We start from the raw sequence: 23931 nt of genomic DNA on the forward strand, positions 1-23931 counted from the left end.
TAGGTTTAAGTAGTTCTCAGTTCTAGGGGACTGATGACCTCAGAAGTTAAGTCCCATAGTGCTCAGAGCCATTTGAAGCAACCTGTCATCTTCTAACCTAATCTAGGCGTGGGGCCACACTAAAGATCTGCCACACCGACCAAGGGGACGGTGGGCAAGCAATCAGTATCACAGTCCAGCCCAATTATTGAAGGCTGTTCAACATACCTGTAATCGGGAGGTGTCGGTGTTCAGCAGTGATCCTTCAGTTGGACCGATGCATCACCAGTGCTCTGCACTCTGACAGCACAAGAAGTGACGGGAGTTTACGGCGTATTCCAGAGAAATCCGATCAGAATAGTAATTCGGCACAAACGCGCGAAACACTCGGCACCATTAAACCCTCACGTACGCTGGCAAAATGACGGATGACCAGAGCTCGGTGAGATGGGACACAGGCACAGCCAGCACAGCTGCATCGGCTGCAGCTGGAACTGGTTCACACAGAGGGCAGCCGTTGCGTCAAGTTGCGCCCTGTGTGGCAAACACGGCTGGTGGCGTGCTCCGGAGCGCAGACCTGCGGCAACTGAGCCAACGCCAGAACGACGCTCCCGCATGTTGTTGTCAAGGACGCCCGCTGCGCTATCCCCCCAGTCACTGGCGCAACCCAGCAGACCGGTCGCCGACATCGCCCGGCCGATTAACCAACCATGGCTGCATGCTGCATCTGAAGCTCGCCAGAAGTCTCTCTCTCTCTCTCTCTCTCTCTCTCTCTCCCTCCCTCCCCCCGTGTACAGTGTGTTGGTTGTTTATCTCTGCATCTAACAGTCTTGTATCAAACAAATCAAACAAGACACAAACTTTACGATCTCAAGGTTGCTGCATAATCCTACTGCACCACTAACAAGGGGAGGCCGCCAATTGTGAAATTCAGATTCGATTCATACTGCGCGTAATAAAAGCTCATGGCCAGAGGTGTAATGTGGCAAAGCACCAAGATGCACTTCTCAGCCGTTGTCGAGAAAAATCGACGGTTAAAAGAAACTGTTGCGGTGAAATACTCTCTACGATTAATGATTTTCTACAGCGTCATAGCGCAGCGGTAAGCGCTGAGCTTCGTAAGCCGAAGGTCGCCGGATCGGATCTCGGGCCATGCAATATTTTTTTATTATTAGTTTTTTGCAATTCAAATATATATATATATATATATATATATATATATATATATATATATATAAACAAACTATTAATGAATTGCTTATGCATGTTGGTGAAGGCGGATCGCTCTCCAATTGTACCGCCTCCATTTTTCCGTTTGTTTAACAGGGTGTACCAAAGCTGTCCCGTCCGCACTGATTTTCGACGATGTTATAAGTTGCGCTAGGGACCGCATCTACCTTCTTTCGAAGTTAGCAGGCAACTACGGTGTTATGGGGCGGCTCGTTTCGCCCATTCAACATCTGTCCTTCAAGTGTAACGAGCGAGTAACAGAGTTTATATTTCATATCTGCCACAGCAAGTTTGTGTTCGTGGGGTCTCTATTCTAATTCGAACGTTTGACTTACACTATACGTATTCGTTTCGGAATATCGTCTTCCGTCAACTATACGTGGTAAACATTACGAAGACAATTAATAACATTTGTGAAATACAACTTTGTTTGCGGAAAACATAATGATGTTCGAAGTCGCCAGTTTTTCCACGACAAACGACTTTCAACAACTTATTATATGCATAATGGTTGCAACTGATTGCCGGGAATTATATGAATTACAAAAAAAAGGTGCATGGAGCGAGATTCGATCCGGCGACCTTCGGATTACGAACCCGAGCGCTTACCGCTGCACCACCACGCTGTAGAAAATTACTAATCGTAGAGAGTATTTCACCGCAACGGTTTCTTTTAACTGTCGATTTTCTCGACAACGGCTGAGAAGTGCATCTTGGTGCTTTGCCACATTACACCTCTGGCCATGAGCTTTTATCATGCGCAGTATGAATCGAATCTGAATTTCACAATTGGCGGCCTCCCCTTGTAAGTGGACTAGGCATGTCAGTATAGACTACCCTTTTGCGTCCATGTCTGCACACTTCAACGCCTGACCTGCTGCTCAGGAAAAAACAATCAGTAGTGGCCTGCCCTTGGCGCATGTACTTGGAGGTACAAACCAACCTAAAAACATATGACTTGTAATAGCTACAATTATTATTTTGCAAATGATGTAAATGCTGAGTAACGTTGTTTAGTACACCGTCCTCAGTCACCAATAGAAATACCTCCATTACGCTCATCGTTGATGGTGAGAAATAATCATGATGTCAACAACAAACCCCACAATTTTCGTATTAATCATCGAGCGTATATATACAGTGGAAGAGCATACACTTCGGCATTGGTGCCTTACTTGGGTTGCATTTATCGCAGTCTCTCGTGCAGCGCCAAGTACCAAACAACTCGTGTTCGTAACATCGGTTTGCCGAAGAATTCTTGAGCATATTCTGAGTTCGAATATAGTAAATTTCCTCGAGACAGAAAAGCTACTGTCCACAAATCAGCAGGATTTAGAAAGCATCGCTCGTGCGAAACTCACCTTGCCCTCTTCTCGCAAGGTGTCTTGCATACCATGGATGAAGGCCAAAAGGCAGATTCCGTATGCCTAGATTTCCAGCAAGTGTTTGACATATTGCCCAACTGCATACTCTTAAAGAACGTTCGACGGTACAAAACAGGTTCCCAGATACGTGCACGGCCCGAAAATTTCTGAATGGAAAACAATATGTTTTCAGAATGAGATTTTCACTCTGCAGCGGAGTGTGCGCTGATATGAAACTTCCTGGCAGATTAAAACTGCGAGCCCGACCGAGACTCGAACTCGGGACCTTCGCCTCACGCGGGCAAGCGCTCTACCAACTGAGCTACCGAAGCACGACTGACGCCCGGTACTCACAGCTGTACTTCTGCCAGTACCTCGTCTCCTACCTTCCAAACTTTACAGAAGCTCTCCTGCGAACCTTGCAGAACTAGCACTCCTGAAAGAAAGGATACTGCGGAGACATGGCTTAGCCACAGCCTGGGGGGTGTTTCCAGAATGAGATTTTCACTCTGCAGCGGAGTGTGCGCTGATATGAAACTCCCTGGCAGATTAAAACTGTGTGCCCGACCGAGACTCGAACTCGGGACCTTTGCCTTTCGCGGGCAAGTGCTCTCCCTGGGGGAGGGGGGGGGGGGGGGCGAAAGTGTCGTTCTCTGCTAACGTCGACAGTCAAGTTATTTTCACTCAAATCACAGTAGTGTGGATTTTTGAGCTCTTTTGTTTCGTTCTCGTGCTACATTGAAAATGTTCGATGACTACTTTGAGATTCTTTCCATGAATGTTCCTCAACAAGAGAGGCCAGAAGTCTGAAACCAAAAAATGATTTAGGTTTTACAACGCCTAGAAAGGAAAAAGCCTACGCTGTGCACACAGGAAAATAAACGCATGATGCAATCTTCTTTAGGGAGCAGAAGCATCAGCTCTATTGAATGTAAAAAATACAGTTGATTTCTTGGTACTTAGAAAGAGAAAGAGGCACAACGGACAAGGCACACAGGCTTTATGTATTGAGTCACAAAGGTTTTCGACGTGTTTGCATGTGTATATTTTCGCTAGCATACAAATATCCGTGTTTTTCCTATTGGAAAGAAAGTCCACCTTATGTAAGACAAAGATTGATTACTCTTGTTTTACCTAAAGTGTTGCCATACTTTATACGCTATCGCCAATGGATTTTTACTTTTCTCTTTCTGAAAATTGTTATTATCGTATATTAACATCTTGTGGAAGTTATATGAGTTTCTGGTTTGAAGCTATTAACATGTACAAAGGAGAATACTTAGACATCAAACTTTACCTTACATCACATTAAAAGTTTTCCTCGTAGACATGTTACGTTACCTTAGTTTGCAAATATAATTAAAGACACTTATCACCGAGTTAAGGCATTACAATTTTTACACTTACGCTGTGCTGAAAAAAATTAGTCTAGGATACTAATTCGGACATAAAACGGTTATACATTTGTGCCCAGATCTCACATGACGCTATCAGTTATGTATGATGATTGTTTAGTAACTAACAGGCTTTTTGCATCTTGTCACCTGCAAACAACGAAACGTTTTCCAGTTTTCTGTTTTTAGTCCATTTCATACTGAAAATCGTTATATTATACAGCGTTATTTAGAGTTTTACTTACTATTATTTTTCATCCCGTGGCCTTGCTTCTCTTCTTTATGATGTGTGTGTGTGTGTGTGTGTGTGTGCGTGTGTGTGTGTGTGTGTGTGTAAACACGTACGTCTCTTGCTATTGTCGTGTCCACCTATTACACACGAATTTCATATGTCTTATCAGCAAAACGTAAGGTTTCTACCGCCATGTTGTAGTTATGTTATGTTTCGTTTTCCTGCTTGTCTGGAACGGCTGAATATTTGCTTGTAAGCGAGAGGGGAAGATAATACAAAGTTCGAAATATTGTAATGATTAAATATTGTGCTCATTAAACGTGTGCTCATCATGCGTTCGGTATCCATGGCAGATCACTCATTAGTACACTTCGCCTATTTCGATTCCGCTACGAATCGCCTAAAATTGTCACCTCTTATACTTGAGCCACGGGTTTCTCGCTGCCCGAACAGCTGCGTAGGTCACGCGCTTGATGTACGTGCTGACCAGTACGCATCATACGTAAACGGAATGGTCTACTCACACGGCAGGTCTCGCATCCTCACCTGTGAACATTCCAGCAATGTAAAGGCTGACCGTACCTCCTGTCAACAAGGTATGCAACACGATAGATAATGAAAGTCCACTCTCGAAAAAATAAAGGCTGACTTCCGAATGTAGGTGGAGACGACTGCAGGGAACTTCATTTCCCTACTGCACCCACTTGCACAGCCATAGTATGCTTTAGACGTGGGTAATAACCGTAGTGCTAAGTGAAATTCTGATAGTAGTGGTAGAAAACTTTGATTTTGTCGTGCATAAATTATGAGACTATAGTTCTTAAATTAATTGCATGATGCATGTACTCTTAAATACCTCTCAAATTTTCAGACATATATCGTCGAACTGCAGTTTCTCGTGTGTTATGCTAAAGCAGGCTTGCACACACGGGGCTTTCCGGCTAGAGGGAGCCCGCTTGATACACGGACGGCGAACAGGCACGGCAGTCGCGTGTTGTTGTTGTCAGTCTTCGCTGCGTAAACAAACCTATTGGCGTTGACAAAAAAAATGGCTCTGAGCACTATGGGACTTAACTTCTGAAATCATTAGTCCCCTAGAACTTTGAACTACTTAAACCTAACTAACCTAAGGACATCACACACATCCATGCCCGAGGCAGGATTCGAACCTGCTACTGCTACCGTAGCGGTCGCGCGGTTCCAGACTGTAGCGCCTAGAACCGGTCGGCCACTCCGGCCGGCTTGGCGTTGACAGCTCATGCTATGAATATGGATTCAGATGAAAAGAGACCGAATTCTAGTGCAAATTGCGTGCAGCAAGAATCCCAGTGGGAATTGTAGAGACTTTTTGTGCATATTGGAGAACGTGCCACGTGTTTCCTACGTCAGCATTCTGTTGTGCCAATAAAATCTAATGTTGAGCGACACTACAATTCCAAACATTGCGACGTATATAACAGTGTTCAGGGAGACGAGCGTCTATAGTCAACTGCAAAGGTAATTAATCTTCCATCAACTATTAATATTATTTAAATTATATTGCAATTGGATTTATAGGACAATTTTATTTCTACGCATTCGAAGCTACAAATGAAGGCGCAATGAGGGCTAGCTTTAGAATTGCCCATTTAATTGCTCGGGAAGTTTCGACCATTCTCCACAGGGCCGTTTGCGAAAGAATGTCTCGACAGTGCTAGTGAATCCGTATGTCATCTAAGGACAACAAAATTTCGTGCACTTTGACTGTCACGACGCACAATTGCACGCCGTTTGGAAGACCTCAGTGCAAATGGTGAACGGCAGCTAACGGTGAGAGAACAACGACTTTTTGCATATTATCTGTTTCTTGATGTTGAATGTAAATGTCGTGTGACTAGGGCCTCCCGACAGGTAGACCGTTTACCGGGGGGAAGTTGTTCGATTTGACGTCTCTTAAGCGACTTGCGCGTCGATGGGGATGAAATGATGACGATTAGGGCAACACGACACCCAGTCCCTGAGTGGATAAAATCTCCGACCCAGCCGGGAATCGCCCCCCGGGTCCTTAGGATTGACATTCTGTCGCGCTGACCACCTCTTTTTTTTATCGTTCTGTTTGGTCGTTGCGGACGTCACATGACATCCGTTCAAGTTCGTTGTTGATCCTGTCACTCAGTTTTTTTTTATTGCAGAGTCCAACCAGCTCTCTGACAGAACAAGTTGAGCTACCGTGCCGGCAGTACCAACGTTACTGACACAACACACAATTGGTTATATTCGTCCGAAGGGCGGATATAGATTTAAATATCACAGAAGAGCTTCTTGATTTAGTCCCAATGAGAAGACATGTACCGGCGAATATGTATTTAGTGCTGTTCAACGTGCTGTTACGAAACTCAATCCGCCTTGGAACAAGCTCGTTTCAGTCGCCTGTAACGTCGGATTTATGGGACGTCTAATAACTAAGCTGAGCCCAGGACCGCAGTTTCACTCAGTGCTTAGTGTAATTCATGAAGAGGCACTTTGTGCGAAGACTGTACTATATGGCAGGGTTATGAATGTCATTATTAGGTCTGCAAATTTTGTACGCTCTGCAGACTTTAATCCCAGACAATTTCGAGAGTTAATGGATTCACTAGAATATGACTTCAATGATACACACTGTTTTTGTCAGGTAAGGTAGCTGAGTAGGGGTATAAACCTTGAACGTTTCCTCCTTTTGCTTGAACGGTTAAATCTTTTTATGGATATGAAAGGAAGGTGGGTTCCTGAGTATTCTGACCCTCAATGATTGTTAACCTAGCATCTATTACCGACATAACGACTCCTTTGATTAGTCTCAATGCTTCGTTGCGGGAGAAAAGTTAATTAATTGTATCTCTATTTTCTAAAATTTGCGCTATGCAAATGAAATTGTAGACAAGGAGAGGTCAGTTCCAGGACCGCAATTTCACGCATTTTCTGAACGTGCAACGGTTTGCAATTTACACTAATAATGACCTTGTTGCATCACTTGTTCAGTCTCTTGATAATTTGGATGCAGCATTCGGAAAAAGGTTCGAAGATTGAGCCAGATTTTCAGATGTCACTATGCTCGGTGGACGTTAGAACTGTGCCCGCAGAGGTGCAGCTACAATTGATAGATCTGCATAGTGACCGCTTCATTACGGAGAAGTTTAGAATGGCGAATGACATCTTTCAGTTCTATTCTTGCGTTCCACGGGATACATTCCCTAATTACAAGTGAAAGCAGCAGCTATAGTGTGCATGTTTGGTTCTGCTTATTTATGTAAACAACTTTTCTCGGTCTTAAAGGTTTGAAAATCGAAACATAGATCACAAATGACAGATAGCCATCTGAGGACCGTTCTCCGATTGAACACCACAAGTTGTATTCGTCCTGACAACCCCTAGCTTGCAGTAAACTTGAGAAACATGGGTCATAACATATTTAAATGTAATACAACAGTGTCTGAAGTTTTGTATGTGATGCAATTACACTGAAGCGCATATAGGCATGCGTATTAAAATATATAGTTATATATACAGGCAGAACACGGCGCTACGTTCGGCAACGCCTACATAAGGCAACAAGTGTCTGCCGTAGTTGTTAGATAGGTTACTGCTGCTACAGTGGCAGGTTATCAAGTTTTAAGTGAGTTTGAATGTGGTGTTGTAGTCGGCGCAAGGGCGATGGGGTACAGAATCTCCGAAGTAGCGATGAAATGGGGATTTTTGCGTACGACCATTTCACGAGTGTACCATGAATATCAGGAATTCGGTTATACATAAAATCCGACATCGCTGCGGAAGGAAAAAGACCCTGCAAGAATAGGACCAACGACGACTGAAGAGAAACGTTCAGTGTGACAGAAGTGCAATCCTTCCGCAAATTGCTGCAGATTTTACTGCTGCGCCATCAAGTCTCAGCGTACGAACCTTACAACGAAACATCATCGATATGGGCTTACGGAGCCGAAGGCCCACTCGTGTACCCTTGATGACCGCACGACACCAAGCTTTGGGCCGGGCCTGGGTCAACACCGAGCGGATGGACGTGTACGGGTATGGAGACAACCTCAAGAATCCATGAACCCTGCATGTCAGCAGGGGACTGTTCAAGCTGATTGAGGCTCTGTAATGGTGTGGGGCGTGTGCAGTTGGAGTGATATGGGACCACTGATACGTCTAGATACGACTCTGAAAGGTGACACGTACGTAAGCATCCTGTCTGTTCACCCCCATCCATTCATGTCCATTGTGCATTCCGATGGACTTTGGCAATTCTAGCAGGACAATGCGGTACCCCACACATCCAGAATTGCTACAGAGAAGCTCCAGAAACACACTTCTGAGTTTAAACAGTGCCATTGTACACCAATCTCCCCAGATATGAACATTATTGAATATGTCTGGGACGTCTTGCAACGTGCTGTTCAGAAGAGATCTCCAGACCCTCGTACTCTTAAGGATTTATGGACAGGCCTGCAGGATTCATGATGTCAGTTGCCTCCAGCACTACTTCAGACATTAGCCGAATCCGTGCCGCGTCGTGTTGCAGCACTTATGGGTGTTCGTAGGGGCACTACACGATATTAGGCAGGTATACCAATTTCCTTGACTCATCGGTGCATACAGGGTGTAAATTTTAAGTTGACAGACCAGAATAACTCGAAAAATAAGCTTCACACGAAAAAATGTGTAGAATCCAAAGTTGATTATTTTCGAGGGGGACATCTGCTGTTGCTAAAATTAGCCCGCTACCCCCCGCCCCCCGCCCCCCGCCCCCCTCCCCTCTGGGGGTTGGACGGGAGGCAACTTTAAAATTTCAAATTGGAACCCCCATTTTTTATTGCAGAATCAGATTCTACATAAAAAAAACAACGTACATTCTTTCTTAAACATTTGTTTTGATTCTTGGTGGTTGGCGCTGTAATACAAGGAAATCCATGTTCTCATTTTTGCGTGGAAAATAGTTACGGATAAATAAGAAATACTTGCAAATATTTGCAAATAATCAACAATAAAACGATACCAATCGCTCCTTTTCAGGACCACCAAATCTTAAACGGGAAAACGTTCATCTTTAGTTAGCGAGTGGGTTAGTCTTTTCCTCAGTTAGTCCTTTACATTGTTTACTCTGTGAGTTAATGAGTTCACTCGCTAGTAAGTAGGATGTGTGGTTAGTTAGTTATCTAGTCAGATGATCTGTTTGATAATTAAAAGTTGTGTGGCCTCATGACCACGAAACAAACAAAACTTACTCGAATCTGCGCAAAAAAATTAATATTTGGGTCAGCATTTGTAAAATTCTAATTCCTCTCTCTCAAATCCCACCCTTTGGGGAGAGAGGGAGAGTTTTAGTTTTAGCGAATCAAAATGTAGGGAGTAAATAAATGCTTTTTGTTTATTCGTAACCATTTTCCACGCAAAAATGAGAACATGGATTTTCTTAAATTATAGAGCCAACTACCAAAAATCAAAACAAATGTTTAAGAAAGAATATGCGTAGTTTTTTATGTAGAATCTGATTCTGCAATAGAAAATGGAGGTTCCCATTTGAAATTTTAAAGTTGCCTCCCGCCCCACCACCAAGGGGCTCGGGTGGCGGGCTAATTTTAGCACTAGCAGATGTCCCCCTCGAAAATAATCAACTTTGGATTCGTGAAGCTTATTTTTCGAGTTATTATGGTTTGTCGACTTAAAATTTACACTCTGTATATTGTAAGTAATAAAATAGTATTACGGTACATTTAACCTGCTGCCGATGAATCTTTATCACCGCAAGGTTGTGTTTTATGTCCAGAATGTACCTAATCTAGTGTAACCTAGAACGTCACAAACACACGCCCGAGAGAGGATTCAGACCTCCAGCCGCAGTAGGAGGATGCTAACTAAGCTCACTCAACCTGGATATGATGTGACGTCATTATGACGTATATACGCTTTAGTCGATTAACACACCTATCGACTTTTACGAACGTTCGAGATTCTAAACTGTCGTCAGCTCTGGTTTGTTTTGACATGTGCGATTCTGAAAACAGCTGTGTGGCAGCGTATATGTATTTCGCCAAAATAAAAGTAAAAGAGCTGGATATTAATAGAAATATTCCTGACCGTGGCCTTGAAAACAACACGTTTAGTAAAAAAGTGAAGTCTTCTTATGTCCCGACCAGATTAGATTGTGTGATTGTTGTATTGAATGCTTCCGCCGAAAATAATATTTATTTCTTATGAACATTTTACTACGGTTTCATACAATTGGTCTTGTCAGTACATATTAGATTGTAGCAGCATACTCTTGCTGACTTCTTTTTCTTTATATAGCTGAAAGAGAACTCGTGCAAGTTTGTTAGCTAAGTAATTTACATGTCCATCCCAAGATAGTCTTTTATCAACCATAATTCCAAGTAATTTTACACTCGGACCCCAGAGTCAGGTATCTTAGTGTCCAGTAATGACTGGTGTGTATAATGATTGAATTTCGAACTTAAAAAGAAAAATATGAGGCAATGTTGAAGAAAAATCGTCGACCGGAGATGAAATACGACGGGAAGTGGATTTCTCAATGTAAACCAATCTAGTATTGACTGACGTATGAAATGATTGAATGCAGTGTCAAAGCATTCCATGGTGGTATGATAAACCAGACTTACTGTATATTATGTCATGTATACAACCACAATAGTTTTTAGCATGTACCTGGCCATGTCAATGTGGTTTCACAAACAAAGTGCAATACACGATTTAAACGCAAGGAACGCAAAACACATTTAAACGAACGGCGCAGAGCACCCGCGCTTCCCTGTCACAACCTCTCGAAAGTTCACAAAAGTCGAATAGTCGATATACGGTTTCTATCGTTATCGATGTAGCGTGTATACGTCATAATGACGTCACATCGTATCCAAGTCCGGTGAACTTAGCATCCTTCGCCGCAGTAGGCCCGCGCAACTTTCCACGGCGTGGCTGCGTCCGGCCGCTCTCCCTCCCACGTGGTCCCACTACGCTGTGACGTATGTGAGCTGGTGAGCTGACCGCAGTTACGTCACGTCTGCCTGGCTGCATCGGGCTACGCCAAACGGGCGCCCGGCTGACCACCTCTGTGCTAAAGCGATACACTAAGCCCTGATGTAACAATGCGATATCATTCTTGTTATTTCGCTTGGGCCATCCAGGACCGCATTAAGCCCTGTTAAATTTCACAGAGGAAATGCCTTCCCTCGATCCCCAGATTCCCTATAATTTTTTGTGAGTTGGGTCTACTTGCGTCCCTCCGTCCAAGGAGAACCACGCTGCTCTCTCGGTGTAGCTCGTTCGTCACTATCTTCTTACGGAAGATATCCCTGACGCAGCACCTTTGTGTTTCATTCGTTTCTCAACTAGGGCAATGTGGTTTTGGAGGGTTTGAATAATAAAAAAAAGAGCTTCTTGGTCAACCATTACCGTCCTTTCCTTTGAGATGACCGTAAAATCGTACGCGTTTATTCTGGAATGTGTCTGTAATTTTTTTCTATTTCGCCTAGACTTCCATTTTGGATCTTTTTTGGTGGATGCTATTCTTGTAATTGGATTCCACGACTTTCGTACTGATTCTGCGCTCTATTTTCTCCAGTTCTTCGCGGTGGCCGTTATTTGCATTTTTTGGGACAGGAACTCGGCTTCATACGTAACTACTGCCTTCAAATCCCTTTCATACTGACGTATCTTAATGTTTTTTGAAAGGCATTTTTTGTTTCAGATATCACTTTAAGGGAAAAAAAACGACGGAATAATAAATACCATCAAAGATGCCCCTTCAAAACTCAGGACGAAATATGAAGACATCAGCAGATCAGACAAATTAAGGTACTTGGATGATATCATTATGAAAAAGGAACTCGACTATGAAGCACTTAAGGAACGAATACGTAAACCTGGAATAGCGTACCACGAAGTAATAAGCGCTATCGATAGGGGTGTCAAATTGATTCCGCATTTTTAGATTTCCAGAAGGCTTTCGACACCGTTCCTCACAAGCTTCTTCTCATCAAATTGTGTGCCTATGGAATATCGCCTCAGTTGCGTGACTGGATTCATGGTTTATGGTCAGAAAGGTCAAAGTTCGTAGTAACTGACCGAGTAAAAAAGAAGTATTATCTGGTGTTCCCCAGGGAAGTATTATAGGTTCTCCCCTCTTCCTGATCTATCTAAACGACATAGGAGACAATCTGAACAGCGCTCTTAGATTCTTCGCAGATGATGCAGTCATTATCGTCTTACAGAGTCGTGAGATGACCAAACCCAATTGCAAAATGATTTAGACAAGATATCTGTATGGTGCGAAAAATCTGAATAATTAGAAGTGCGAAGTCGTCCACATGACCACTAATTAGATTCAGATGGCTCTAAGCACTATCGGACTTAACTTCTGAGGTTATCAGTCTGCTAGACATAGAACTACTTAAACCTAACTAACCTAAGGACATTACACACATCCATGCCCGAGGCAGGATTCGAACCTGCGACCGTAGTGTAAGTAGGCTGTTTATGTTTTCTTATTGGCAACGTTACGTAGCGCTCTGTATGAAAATCACTGGCTGTGCTGTGTGCAGTCTGTGGCTAGTTTGCATTGTTGTCTGCCATTGTAGTGTTGGGCAGCTGGATGTTAACAGCGCGTAGTGTTGCGCAGTTGGAGGTGAGCCGCCAACAGTGGTGGATGTGGGCAGAGAAATGGCGGAGATTTGAAATTTGTAAGACTGGATGGCATGAACTGCTATATATATTATGATTATTAAGGTAAATACATTCTTTGTTCTCTATTAAAATCTTTCATTTGCTAACTACGCCTATCAGTAGTTAGCGCCTTCAGTAGTTTGAATCTTTTATTTAGCTGGCAGTAGTGGCGCTCGCTGTATTGCAGTAGTTCGAGTAACGAAGATTTTTGGTGAGGTAAGTGATTTGTGAAAGGTATAGGTTGGTCAGGGCCACTCTTTTGCAGGGATCTTTGAAAGTCAGATTGCGTTGCGCTAAAAATATTATGTGTCAGTTTAAGCACAGTCATGTATAATTGTTCAAAGGGGACGTTTCAGTAGCAACGGCGTGGTTCCTGACCACTAAATAAAATCCGCTAAATTTCCGTTACACGACAAATCACATGAATCTGAAGGCCTTAAATTCAACTAAATACTTACGTTGGAAGATCGCGTAGATAATGCTAGCGGAAGGCAAACAAGAGACTGCGATTTATTAGCAAAACACTCAGAAACTTCAACAAGTCCCCTGAAGAGAGTGCTTACACAACGCATGTCCGCCCTCTTCTGGAATACTACTGTGCGGTGTGGGATTCGCATCAGAATGGACTGACAGAGGATATCGAAAAATTTCGGAGAAGGGCAACTCATTTCGTATTGTCGTGAAATAGGGGAGATAGTGCCACAGACATGATACATGAACTGGGATGGCAATCATTAAAACACAAGCGCTTTTCGTTGCGGCAGGATCTTCTCGTGAAATTTCAGTCAGGCACTTTTTCCTCCTATCGCGAAAATGTTCTGTTGGCGCCTACCTACGTAGGGAGAAATGATTATCACGATAAAATGAGAAAAATCTGAGCTCGCGCAGAAACTTTCAAGTGCTCGATTTCCTCGCGCGCCGTTCAAGACCGGAAGGGTAGAGAAAGATCTGCCAGGCACATAATTGTGAATTTCAGTGTTACCTTGTGGATGTAGATGTATATGAACGTCGTGAACTATCTACAGATAGTTATTATTCTTGTTGTTATTATTATGTTAAAACGTTTTAGGCATTTTATTGTGGTTAAAATACAGCATTTATACATTTTACTATTATTGCTATTATTAAAATCGTTGATATCTGTAATAAGTTAAAAGTAGGGCTGGCGGCAACCTAGATTTAGTGGAGGGAGTGGTGGGAGATTTCTTCCTCCCCTCACCCAAAGTCCTACCTCCTCGTCCCGAAGTCCAGTCATGGATACACATATCATACTGCAGCTAAAGGCTGACCGCCACGTTCTAGCTTCCAACAGTGCACTGAGAGAAGCCAGTATGCTTCCTAGCACCGCTGTGGTAGTTGGTCAGTGGACGAAGCCCACCCTTTTCAAATATTGTGTGTTACGCTACATATGCTGTGCGTCCAACTGAACGATTATCGTTATTTGAATTACACAGCTGGTCTCAGTTCCGCAAATTATAGCTTCCCTCTCTTCTTCAAAACTCAATAGTTTTTGTGGCTCCAGATTGGCTTGTATATTTTTCACTGAACAAAAGTACGAAATGAGTGTTTTAGAGTGATGAACGACACATGCCTTGTCGCCATCCGATGGAAGGGTTTCTGTATCGTACAGCGGGTACATCGATGGTTTCATTAGTATCGATATATCCGTAGTGAGGAAGGTCTTTGGCGTCCGGCTCGGGAGCGGTGAGCGCCGTCGAGAGCAGCGGGGCTGGAGATGTTTACTTGTGGCGTGGCGGAGCGGGACCCGGAAGACCGTGGAGAGGTACAGAAAGAGGCAGAGAGAGAGAGAGAGAGAGAGAGAGAGAGAGAGAGAGAGAAAGGGCCACTGGGAAGTTAACAGTCGTGGCTTAGATTTGTGTACCAGGCTGCAGTGATCGTGCTTGGCTGGTTCGTCGATCTAGTTCGCATGCAGAATTAAGAATCGCTGAGGCATTTTGTCGCTGGATGTTGAAGGCAGCAAAATCTGACCTAGTGCTGCCTAGCCTAAGTCTGTTTTGAGGTCAGGTGCAGCACAGCCATTGTGTTGATCAGCTGAGGAACATTACACTGAGGTGACAAGGGTCATGGGATACCTCCTAGGGGGACTGATGACCACAGCAGTTGAGTCCCGTAGTGCTCAGAGCCATTTGAACCATTTTTGATACCTCCTAATATTGTGTCGGACCCCATTTTTCCCGGTACTGTGCAGCAACTCGACGTGGAGTGGACTCAGTAAGTTGTTGGAAGTCCCACGCAGAAATATTGAGCCATTGACCTTCTTCTTCTGTGCGGATGCACACGCATTGCCCGGTAAGATTGTCTGCCGCGAGTAGTGAGTGTAATGGGCAGGGGCACTACAAATGTAGTGTGTGGAAATTAAGTAGGTAATGTGGGTCTCACGGGGAACGTGCAAGGGATAAATCCCTGCAGTCGTACTATCCTATGTGCCCTCGGTGGCTCAGACGGATAGAGCGTCTGCCATGTAAGCAGGAGATCCCGGGTTCGAGTCCCGGTCGGTGCACACATTTTCAACTGTCCCCGTTGATGTATATCAACGCCTGCCGACAGCTTAGGGCGTTGATTTAATTATCATTTCAAAATCTGGCGGAGCTCTTCAAGATTACACATGATGGCGTCGCTTCGGAACCAAAACTGAATGCAGTTTTTCGTTGTCGGTCAGAGTCGCCAATGCAGAGAAAACGATTCTGCGAACTCTTACCAGACGCGTACTCTTACCCGACCTCGCCCTAACAGTCTTCGTACCCAAACGTATTCCAAAATTTTGTTTACTTTTAGCCAAATACTTATCATAATACAGAAGTCGCAAAGACAGCGTAGACACTTAACAATCTAAAATAAAATCCGTACTCACAGAGAATAGTTTTAAGTTTGTAGTCTTCCAGTTTTCACCCACAAACTGGCGGCGCTCTGGTGGTTGGTGCTGAACGTTGTGGTGCCTGAAACAGTAACAACGAAACCTGAAAATATTAAAAGCAGTGTCCAAATGAAAAAATATTATGTTATCATCTTTTCAAGCCTGTGGTCTATTATTCACTGCGTATTTTATTTCACATGCGACAAGGTCAGCATATAGAGCTGAATAATGTCTTAGGAAAAGGGATTCAATTTCTCCGAAATTATCTTCAGTTATCAGCAGCCTTGAGAAAACTTGTTAAATCAGTGAAGTGAGATAAAGGTGGAGTACACAGCAATGTATCTTATCTGAACCATCTTCGAATCTGAGTATTACATTTGTGCTATTTGATTGAAAAGGTCCTGTAACAAAGACTGGATAAACTCTGTAGGACAAAATATTACATGTCCAAGGTAGTCTGTATTAAGCATGTTGACTGGAAGAAAGTAAAAATTGATTGTGTCGTTAGTGGGTGAAGTAATGACTTTGTGCACTTTTAACAACTGAAAAAGAAGAACAAATGCATACAGACAGTTTGTTATAAATGTAAATATATCATTATAATTAGAGATACGAAAACAACGAGTGCCAAATGTATCGAGAATAAGGAGTCAGCAAAACAGACTGAGCAAACTGATGAGTGAAAGACAGGAGTATATTTCCTTCAAATTCCTGTACCTCAAAAAAAAAAATTATGTTTCGGCAACGATTATTATTAAAAAATGAGAAATAAAATAATTGCTAATTATGCGAAAATTGTTACCAAAACCATCATGTATAAGATGGAAAGAACGATAAACATTGGCAACAGATTTCGCGGATTCGTGAGATCAGTTACAAACTCTGCTTCTGCGATTCATACGCGAATCGCGCAACCGCAGCTTGATTTTATTCCTGGCCTACCGCGTGCAGTACCTACAAGTCTTCTGGAGCAAATCCCTATCACAATCTCAACCAGTTTCCGTCCTGTTACCCGAACCTTAGTATTAAAATCTGACAAATTTCCTTCTCCAAGTCTCTATATCAGCTCCTCCATTTCGTCCCTCTTCCTCTTTTCCTGCTATAAGGCCCACTCCACTTACTTGTCTATCTAGAGCTATTCATCAAGCCACCAGACATCATCCTTCAGCTGACCTACAGAAGCATCACCATCATCCATACCACAGCGGTCACCTTGAAAATCTACATCACCCGTTTTAGTAATGTCATCTAAATGCCTTTTCCATCTTTTAATGTTTCTTCTTAGGTACACTGTGTTTTAAAAATCCATTACTGGGCAGAAACAAAATGAGTCTCTTCACAGACTTGTAACACCATAGCTCTAATGCTGTACTGATTTATTTTGCTTTTGTTTCATTTAATGTTACATTTCTGTGCTCCTGTAAATGTGTGTGATTGAATCGATAACATAAAATTGTATATTTCATTCTTTGCACAAGCTTTGATGTCATGGTTTGGTTCTATGCTGTGTAGCATATCTTTCATTTAAACTCTTTGTCCCATTTGGAGGGAACAAAACTTACTGTATATAATTGTAATTTTGTGTGAACAATTTTTTGTAGAGATGTCAATATGTGCAAATGTTCTGTTTTAATTAATGTATTTGGTTGCTGTTATGTAAACTGCTGATCCTCACTTAGGGTTCTTAGTTAGTTTGTATGTAAAAGGTGTAGTGGATCCCCTCGGGAACGGAACTGTGTAGCGCGCGCAAATTGTGGTTGGCCTAGGTAGCCTAGGTAGAAAAGGTGGAACAAGAGTCAGTCGGAGGCGAGCTACGAGTCGGGGACGAACCACCGGTCGGAGACGAGCTACAAGTCCGTGCACTGCCCATGTAAAAGTTGTATATTGTGCTGGTTCCGAGAGAGGCTTTTCCTGCTACTTTCCAATGCCTCGGATGGATGGATAAATAGCTGGAACTATTCTGGAATTTGTATCTATCATCGCCACCAAGAAATGACAGAGTCCAGCAATTCTGTCTGCGAATCCACCTACCAACGTGCAGTTGCCACCACATTGCGCAATCATTGCATCGTAATGCTATAATGACGTACAGTGAAGGATCAGCTTAATGAATGTGTTATTGTGCTCAAATATAAGGTAACTTATATCTGAATTTATATACCTACCTTGTTTTTTCTCCTTATCATAACACCTCTCAGGTTCCTCTCCGTTTGAACTAAAGTGATATCCGAGTGTCCTTACTAAAAGAAATTAAAGCCTAGAGTTTTGCTAATTAATGCCTCTTGAACTTAGTAAAAAGAAAGTTAAAGTTAATGTGGCAAGAGAGTGAGGAGTGAGTTAAAGTAAATGTTGTTTGCTGAAAATAATTTTCCTATTAAAACTGCTTATTAAAGTGCTGTTGCTAACTTCAAAATTAAAAGTTCTTAAGACTGAGGCTTATAAAGCAAATGATCACATTGTTGTCTGTAGTAAATTCTAAAAGGTGAGTCAGTTTCCTGCAATTTTGTCAACATTGTTTTTCGCTGTAGTAAAAGTGAGAAAGCTGCAGTTGTGAAACTTTATATACTCATGTTTGCTAAGTGTTTGTCTCTCTTGTGTATTGGAAGTGCATATTAATAGTAATGTTATAAAGACCATTCACTTTGTGTAAGCCCTGAAAGTAATAGTGTGTTTCGGTATCTGTTATAATTTTGCAAATAGTTTCTGCTGCTCTAACTGCTAGCTTCATTCTTAACGTAAACAAATGTATGTGTCAGAGTTCACTGCACTCCCGTGTGACAAAGTATAGGTTGTGTTTATTCACTAAAATTACTAATAACTACACTCCTGGAAATTGAAATAAGAACACCGTGAATTCATTGTCCCAGGAAGGGGAAACTTTATTGACACATTCCTGGGGTCAGATACATCACATGATCACACTGACAGAGCCACAGGCACATAGACACAGGCAACAGAGCATGCACAATGTCGGCATTAGTACAGTGTATATCCACCTTTCGCAGCAATGCAGGCTGCTATTCTCCCATGGAGACGATCGTAGAGATGCTGGATGTAGTCCTGTGGAACGGCTTGCCATGCCATTTCCACCTGGCGCCTCAGTTGGACCAGCGTTCGTGCTGGACGTGCAGACCGCGTGAGACGACGCTTCATCCGGTCCCAAACATGCTCAATGGGGGACAGATCCGGAGATCTTGCTGGCCAGGGTAGTTGACTTACACCTTCTAGAGCACGTAGGGTGGCACGGGATACATGCGGACGTGCATTGTCCTGTTGGAACAGCAAGTTCCCTCGCCGGTCTAGGAATGGTAGAACAATGGGTTCGATGACGGTTTGGATGTACCGTGCACTATTCAGTGTCCCCTCGACGATCGCCAGTGGTGTACGGCCAGTGTAGGAGATCGCTCCCCACACCATGATGCCGGGTGTTGGCCCTGTGTGCCTCGGTCGTATGCAGTCCTGATTGTGGCGCTCACCTGCACGGCGCCAAACACGCATACGACCTTCATTGGCACCAAGGCAGAAGCGACTCTCATCGCTGAAGACGACACGTCTCCATTCGTCCCTCCATTCACGCCTGTCGCGACACCACTGGAGGCGGGCTGCACGATGTTGGGGCGTGAGCGGAAGACGGCCTAATGGTGTGCGGGACCGTAGCCCAGCTTCATGGAGACGGTTGCGAATGGTCCTCGCCGATACCCCAGGAGCAACAGTGTCCCTAATTTGCTGGGAAGTGGCGGTGCGGTCCCCTACGGCACTGCGTAGGATCCTACGGTCTTGGCGCGCATCCGTGCGTCGCTGCGGTTCGGTCCGAGGTCGACGGGCACGTGCACCTTCCGCCGACCACTGGCGACAACATCGATGTACTGTGGAGACCTCAAGCCCCACGTGTTGAGCAATTCGGCGGTACGTCCACCCGGCCTCCCGCATGCCCACTATACGCTGTCGCTCAAAGTCCGTCAACTGCACATACGATTCACGTCCACGCTGTCGCGGCATGCTACCAGTGTTAAAGACTGCGATGGAGCTCCGTATGCCACGGCAAACTGGCTGACACTGACGGCGGCGGTGCACAAATGCTGCGCAGCTAGCGCCATTCGACGGCCAACACCGCGGTTCCTGGTGTGTCTGCTGTGCCGTGCGTGTGATCATTGCTTGTACAGCCCTCTCGCAGTGTCCGGAGCAAGTATGGTGGATCTGACACACCGGTGACAATGTGTTCTTTTTTCCATTTCCAGGAGTGTATTTTCTTGAACGAGAATGTTAATCATTCTCTTGCCTAGTTAGGCTGGCGACCGTTTTCTTTATCCATTAAACAGTGCAGATCGGCAAAAATCTTGTTTGTTACCGTTAGAATATTTACGTAATTCCGATAAGCCACCTCCGTTAGGTACAACACGGTCAACATAACAACATTCCTCTCAGAGGGTAACACTGCTCTGTTGCTTTGTACCAAAATTGCTTTTACAAAATAGTTTTATGTCACAACCTGTTTCTAGCATTGAGGTTATGGAACTGTAGTAGCAGACAGGAGTGTTATAGACTGACTACCCCGCTTTTACAAAGTCGAGTAAAACGATGTGATCCCCGTGGGCAATTTCAGTGGTTATGTTGGTAGCAAAAAGGTAAATAACATAGTTCGGCATTCTGGGGAGGATTCAGAAATGACAATGGAGTCAGATTAATAGAGGTGTGTGACCAGTTTGACTTAAAAGTGGTTTTTGCCCCACAAAACGTACAAAGAAATGTTACATTGAAAGCTCCTGAGTCAGCTGCTACGATGTTAGAGTGCATAAGGAGTATCCTGCACATCGGACGACTTCTTCATGAAAGGTATTTACTTTTCGCTCACGGTCCACAAACGACATAAGCAGGAATGGAGAATGACAGAAGTTATCTCTCCCTTCTCCGTCCCTTTTTGCTTTCTCTACTGGTTCTATTGCCAAGCTCTCTGGGCTGTCCTACATTCAAGCATGCGCTAAAAGTGCTGTAATCTGCTCCCGTACTCCATTAGTTCACCAGTGGTGCTCTCCGGACTCACAATCACTCAAGTATGTGTTCGCTCCTTTTGGGGTCTAGCAGTTAACAACCCGCTTCGTATCGCAGAATCGTCATTCCGACAACCTGTGTTTCTTTCATTTCGAAAGAACTGCAAGCCCTAAGAGGCTACTCACACGCCGAGGAAAAGCTGATAGCATCTTTCTGTCTTTTTGATGTCTTGATGAAAGCACTCTCTTCACTCCTCGCTGATATCACTCAAATTTACTATTCAGAAAGTGAATCATGTAACTCACTGAACAGCCTGACAAACTTTTTCACCATGTTGGCTGCAACCCAAGTATAATATAGATCCCTTATTGCTACCTAAGATCGTAGTAACAAACTTCTTGCGTGATACCCACCCCAGCCTACGTCTCACCCACAGGCTTCATTTAAATTTGAAATCTAACACAATTTTTCGAATATCGGTTTCAACAAACATGCCTTCTTTCAGTTTCGCTTCCGACTGGAGAGAAAATTTCTCGGAGAGATGCTTTCAACTTTCTCCACCTTTAGGTAAGGTTTTCACAAACTGTTTCTTTATGGCTAACTTAATTGTAGTGATGCAAAAAGAATTTTTAAGAAATCCAGAGAAGGTACAAGGAGTTTGTCATAGCAGTTTCGATGTATAGTATACTCAACACTGCAACCACAGCCACAGAAATTTAAACTTCATACAATTGTTAAGTGAAACGGCAAATGAAATTTGTATGGCTCAGTTCTGCCCTTGTAAATCGCTATCGTTCTATATAAGGATCAGTACGGTCGAAATACTTTGGTGCGTGTGTAGTGCTCTATACTACCCGTATTTTCAAAGTTCAGAAACTGTTAAGTCTTGTCTGGCGTTCGATGAAATATGCGCTCCTTCAAAAGCAGTAAAAAGTGCAATAAAAAGACGTCAGATTTTCGCTGTAAATAACACAAAACTATTTCAGTTCTTAAGAAGTAGGTTATGTTATTATAATTCAGTATTGCGTGGCTTTCCAAAAAATTGTTCATTTTTTTTTCTTGAATCGGTTTTTGATGTAGGGCACAACCACCACAGGGGACTTTCACCACAATCAGTGGATATCAGATCTACGTCAATCATAATGTAAGTTCAAACCTCTGAAGATGCACCTGTCGGTTTGAAACCGGCAACGATGCCAATAAATAGCATTGTTAGCGGTGTCTGGTTGCTGTTTTTATTTCAAGAATAAACATGTGTTTTCACATAGCCACAATTTCACAATATCAGTTCCATCGAAAACTGATTATTATTTTGATTACTATTACAATGGCGGTATAATGTTTTTTATCGGAAATTAAATTAGCTAAATTCCTTTTTAAACTATTAAGTACTAACTGTAAAAAATTTGTGGACAATATGCATTTATCTGTTGTCATATTAGGATTCAGCGATATAGAATGTTCAAGAGGAAGCCACTTTCATTTTTTTTTTAAATTTCGTCGTTGGCTCATCAGACAATGTAATTACAAAGACAAACAACTGACAGTTTCTGTCTCCGTGGTGCAGTCAGGCCGCAAGTGTAATCAGCGATGTATTTCGTAAACACCGGTGGTGTGAATCGAGTATCTTTGTATATCTATATGTAATGCATCAAACGCTTAACTTTTTGAAAATGACTGACACGTCGAAGCCGCTAGAGCTAACGAGACTGCAACAAAATTCATTGTTTATCTATCAGATTTTTCACACACACAACTTGATCCTCGTAAGTATGTTCGGATCTCTCCTCGTGTCCTCTACCCATCGGCCTTCAAGCCAATCGTCAAGGATCGTTTCTAATCACGAGGAAAACGTCATACAATTTCCTTATTTCCTTATCCCGACCTTGGTCAGCTCGCTTGCCATTATGGCCTGCCCATCTCTGTTTCTGGCTCCACAACACCGTCCAACTAGGAACAGTAATTACCCTGACAGCGAGGACCAGGGTCCAAGTCCCTCAGAACGCTGATCCAAATTTATAGTTTTTTCCAGATCCTCTTCAACTGAATATTGGCGTGGTTAGTGTGGCTGCTTTGACGAAGGCACGGCCGATTGGATCTCCATAACCCTCACTGCAGATCGTTTTCGGCTAGAAGTAAAAATCTGACCCTAGTGTCTCCCTTACTGCTTTCGATTTCAAAACAATCGATACTGTTACGGCGTAAAGGCAAGCGCCGGCACGCCAGTCGGGAACGAGCAGAGAGGGCTGTGGAGAAGACGTCAGCCAGTTGCACGCTGACCGGCCCCTCTCCAGGACGACAACGTGACAGCAGCTGCGCTATGCGAAGAGTGCGCCCTGCTGGTCGCAGCCCAGTTCTATAATAGCTTCAAGACTAGTCGTTTCGCTTGTACTATGTAATATTGTCTACACTGAAGGAACTCGGTTATTTTGTCTGTCGCCCTTTGCTTCGACACATCTGTGAAATATTCAGAGTTAAGTATTGTCATTTAGTTTTCGTAATAAAACTCATTAATACGATCTATTTGAATTGTTTGTCTAGCGATACGAGAAAGCAGGTTCCCTAGACACCCCATGCTTGACGACTAGGCAGGATTCAACACATACACAAGCCCTGTCTCCTATCTTTATGCTTTATAAAACTTGACAAACACCGCCTTCATTAAGTCAGAGATACTTGCTCTATATTATTCATCGCTGAAATAATGATCGATAACACAGGCTAAATACGAAAAACCTTTTTTAATGTGCTGAATCCTAATATGATATCAAACGCTTTATCACCCACTTTTTTTTTTAAATTACATCCCTTATTCAAAAACTGACGAGGTGCGAGTAGGACTACCGCTTTGGGGTTCCGTATAAAACTAATTATCTTTACAGAAAGTTTAGCCATCCCGTGAATAGAGAATATAGACGATGTTTGCCTATTATCGACAATGATAATGGCAAGATACCGGTCCCGGAAAGTCCAAGACTTTCGAGAACGTTTTAAATTTGAAGTCGGATAAAAATGACAAAAGAAACATTTTTTTCGTGTCACGTAATTACAGCTTTACAATTTCTGATTTCTTTTTTCTTTTCCTTTTACTGTGAGAACTTGCTGCTGCAAAATTTCTTGATTCTGAGTCAACGGGAGGTGCGCTGTAGGTTTTGATGAGTTTGCGTGTATCAA

At 43.2% G+C, this 23931-nt stretch overlaps 1 protein-coding gene across 2 annotated transcripts in view; it reads right to left on the reverse strand.

Annotated features, from left to right (window-relative positions):
• Window positions 1-23931, reverse strand: part of LOC124775058 (neutral ceramidase-like) — a 486227-nt gene that overhangs the window by 381254 nt on the left and 81042 nt on the right. Inside the window, exon 2 of one of the 2 annotated variants that reach the window (XM_047249851.1) lies at window positions 15766-15850. The gene's annotated coding sequence lies outside the window, so the exon portion shown is untranslated. Of the gene's footprint in view, window positions 1-207; window positions 555-15765; window positions 15851-23931 lie in introns of those variants that run through there. The other variant, XM_047249852.1, reaches the window with a different exon arrangement.

The sequence above is a fragment of the Schistocerca piceifrons genome, chromosome 2 (genome assembly GCF_021461385.2).
Source record: "Schistocerca piceifrons isolate TAMUIC-IGC-003096 chromosome 2, iqSchPice1.1, whole genome shotgun sequence".
Classification (NCBI taxonomy): domain Eukaryota; kingdom Metazoa; phylum Arthropoda; class Insecta; order Orthoptera; family Acrididae; genus Schistocerca; species Schistocerca piceifrons.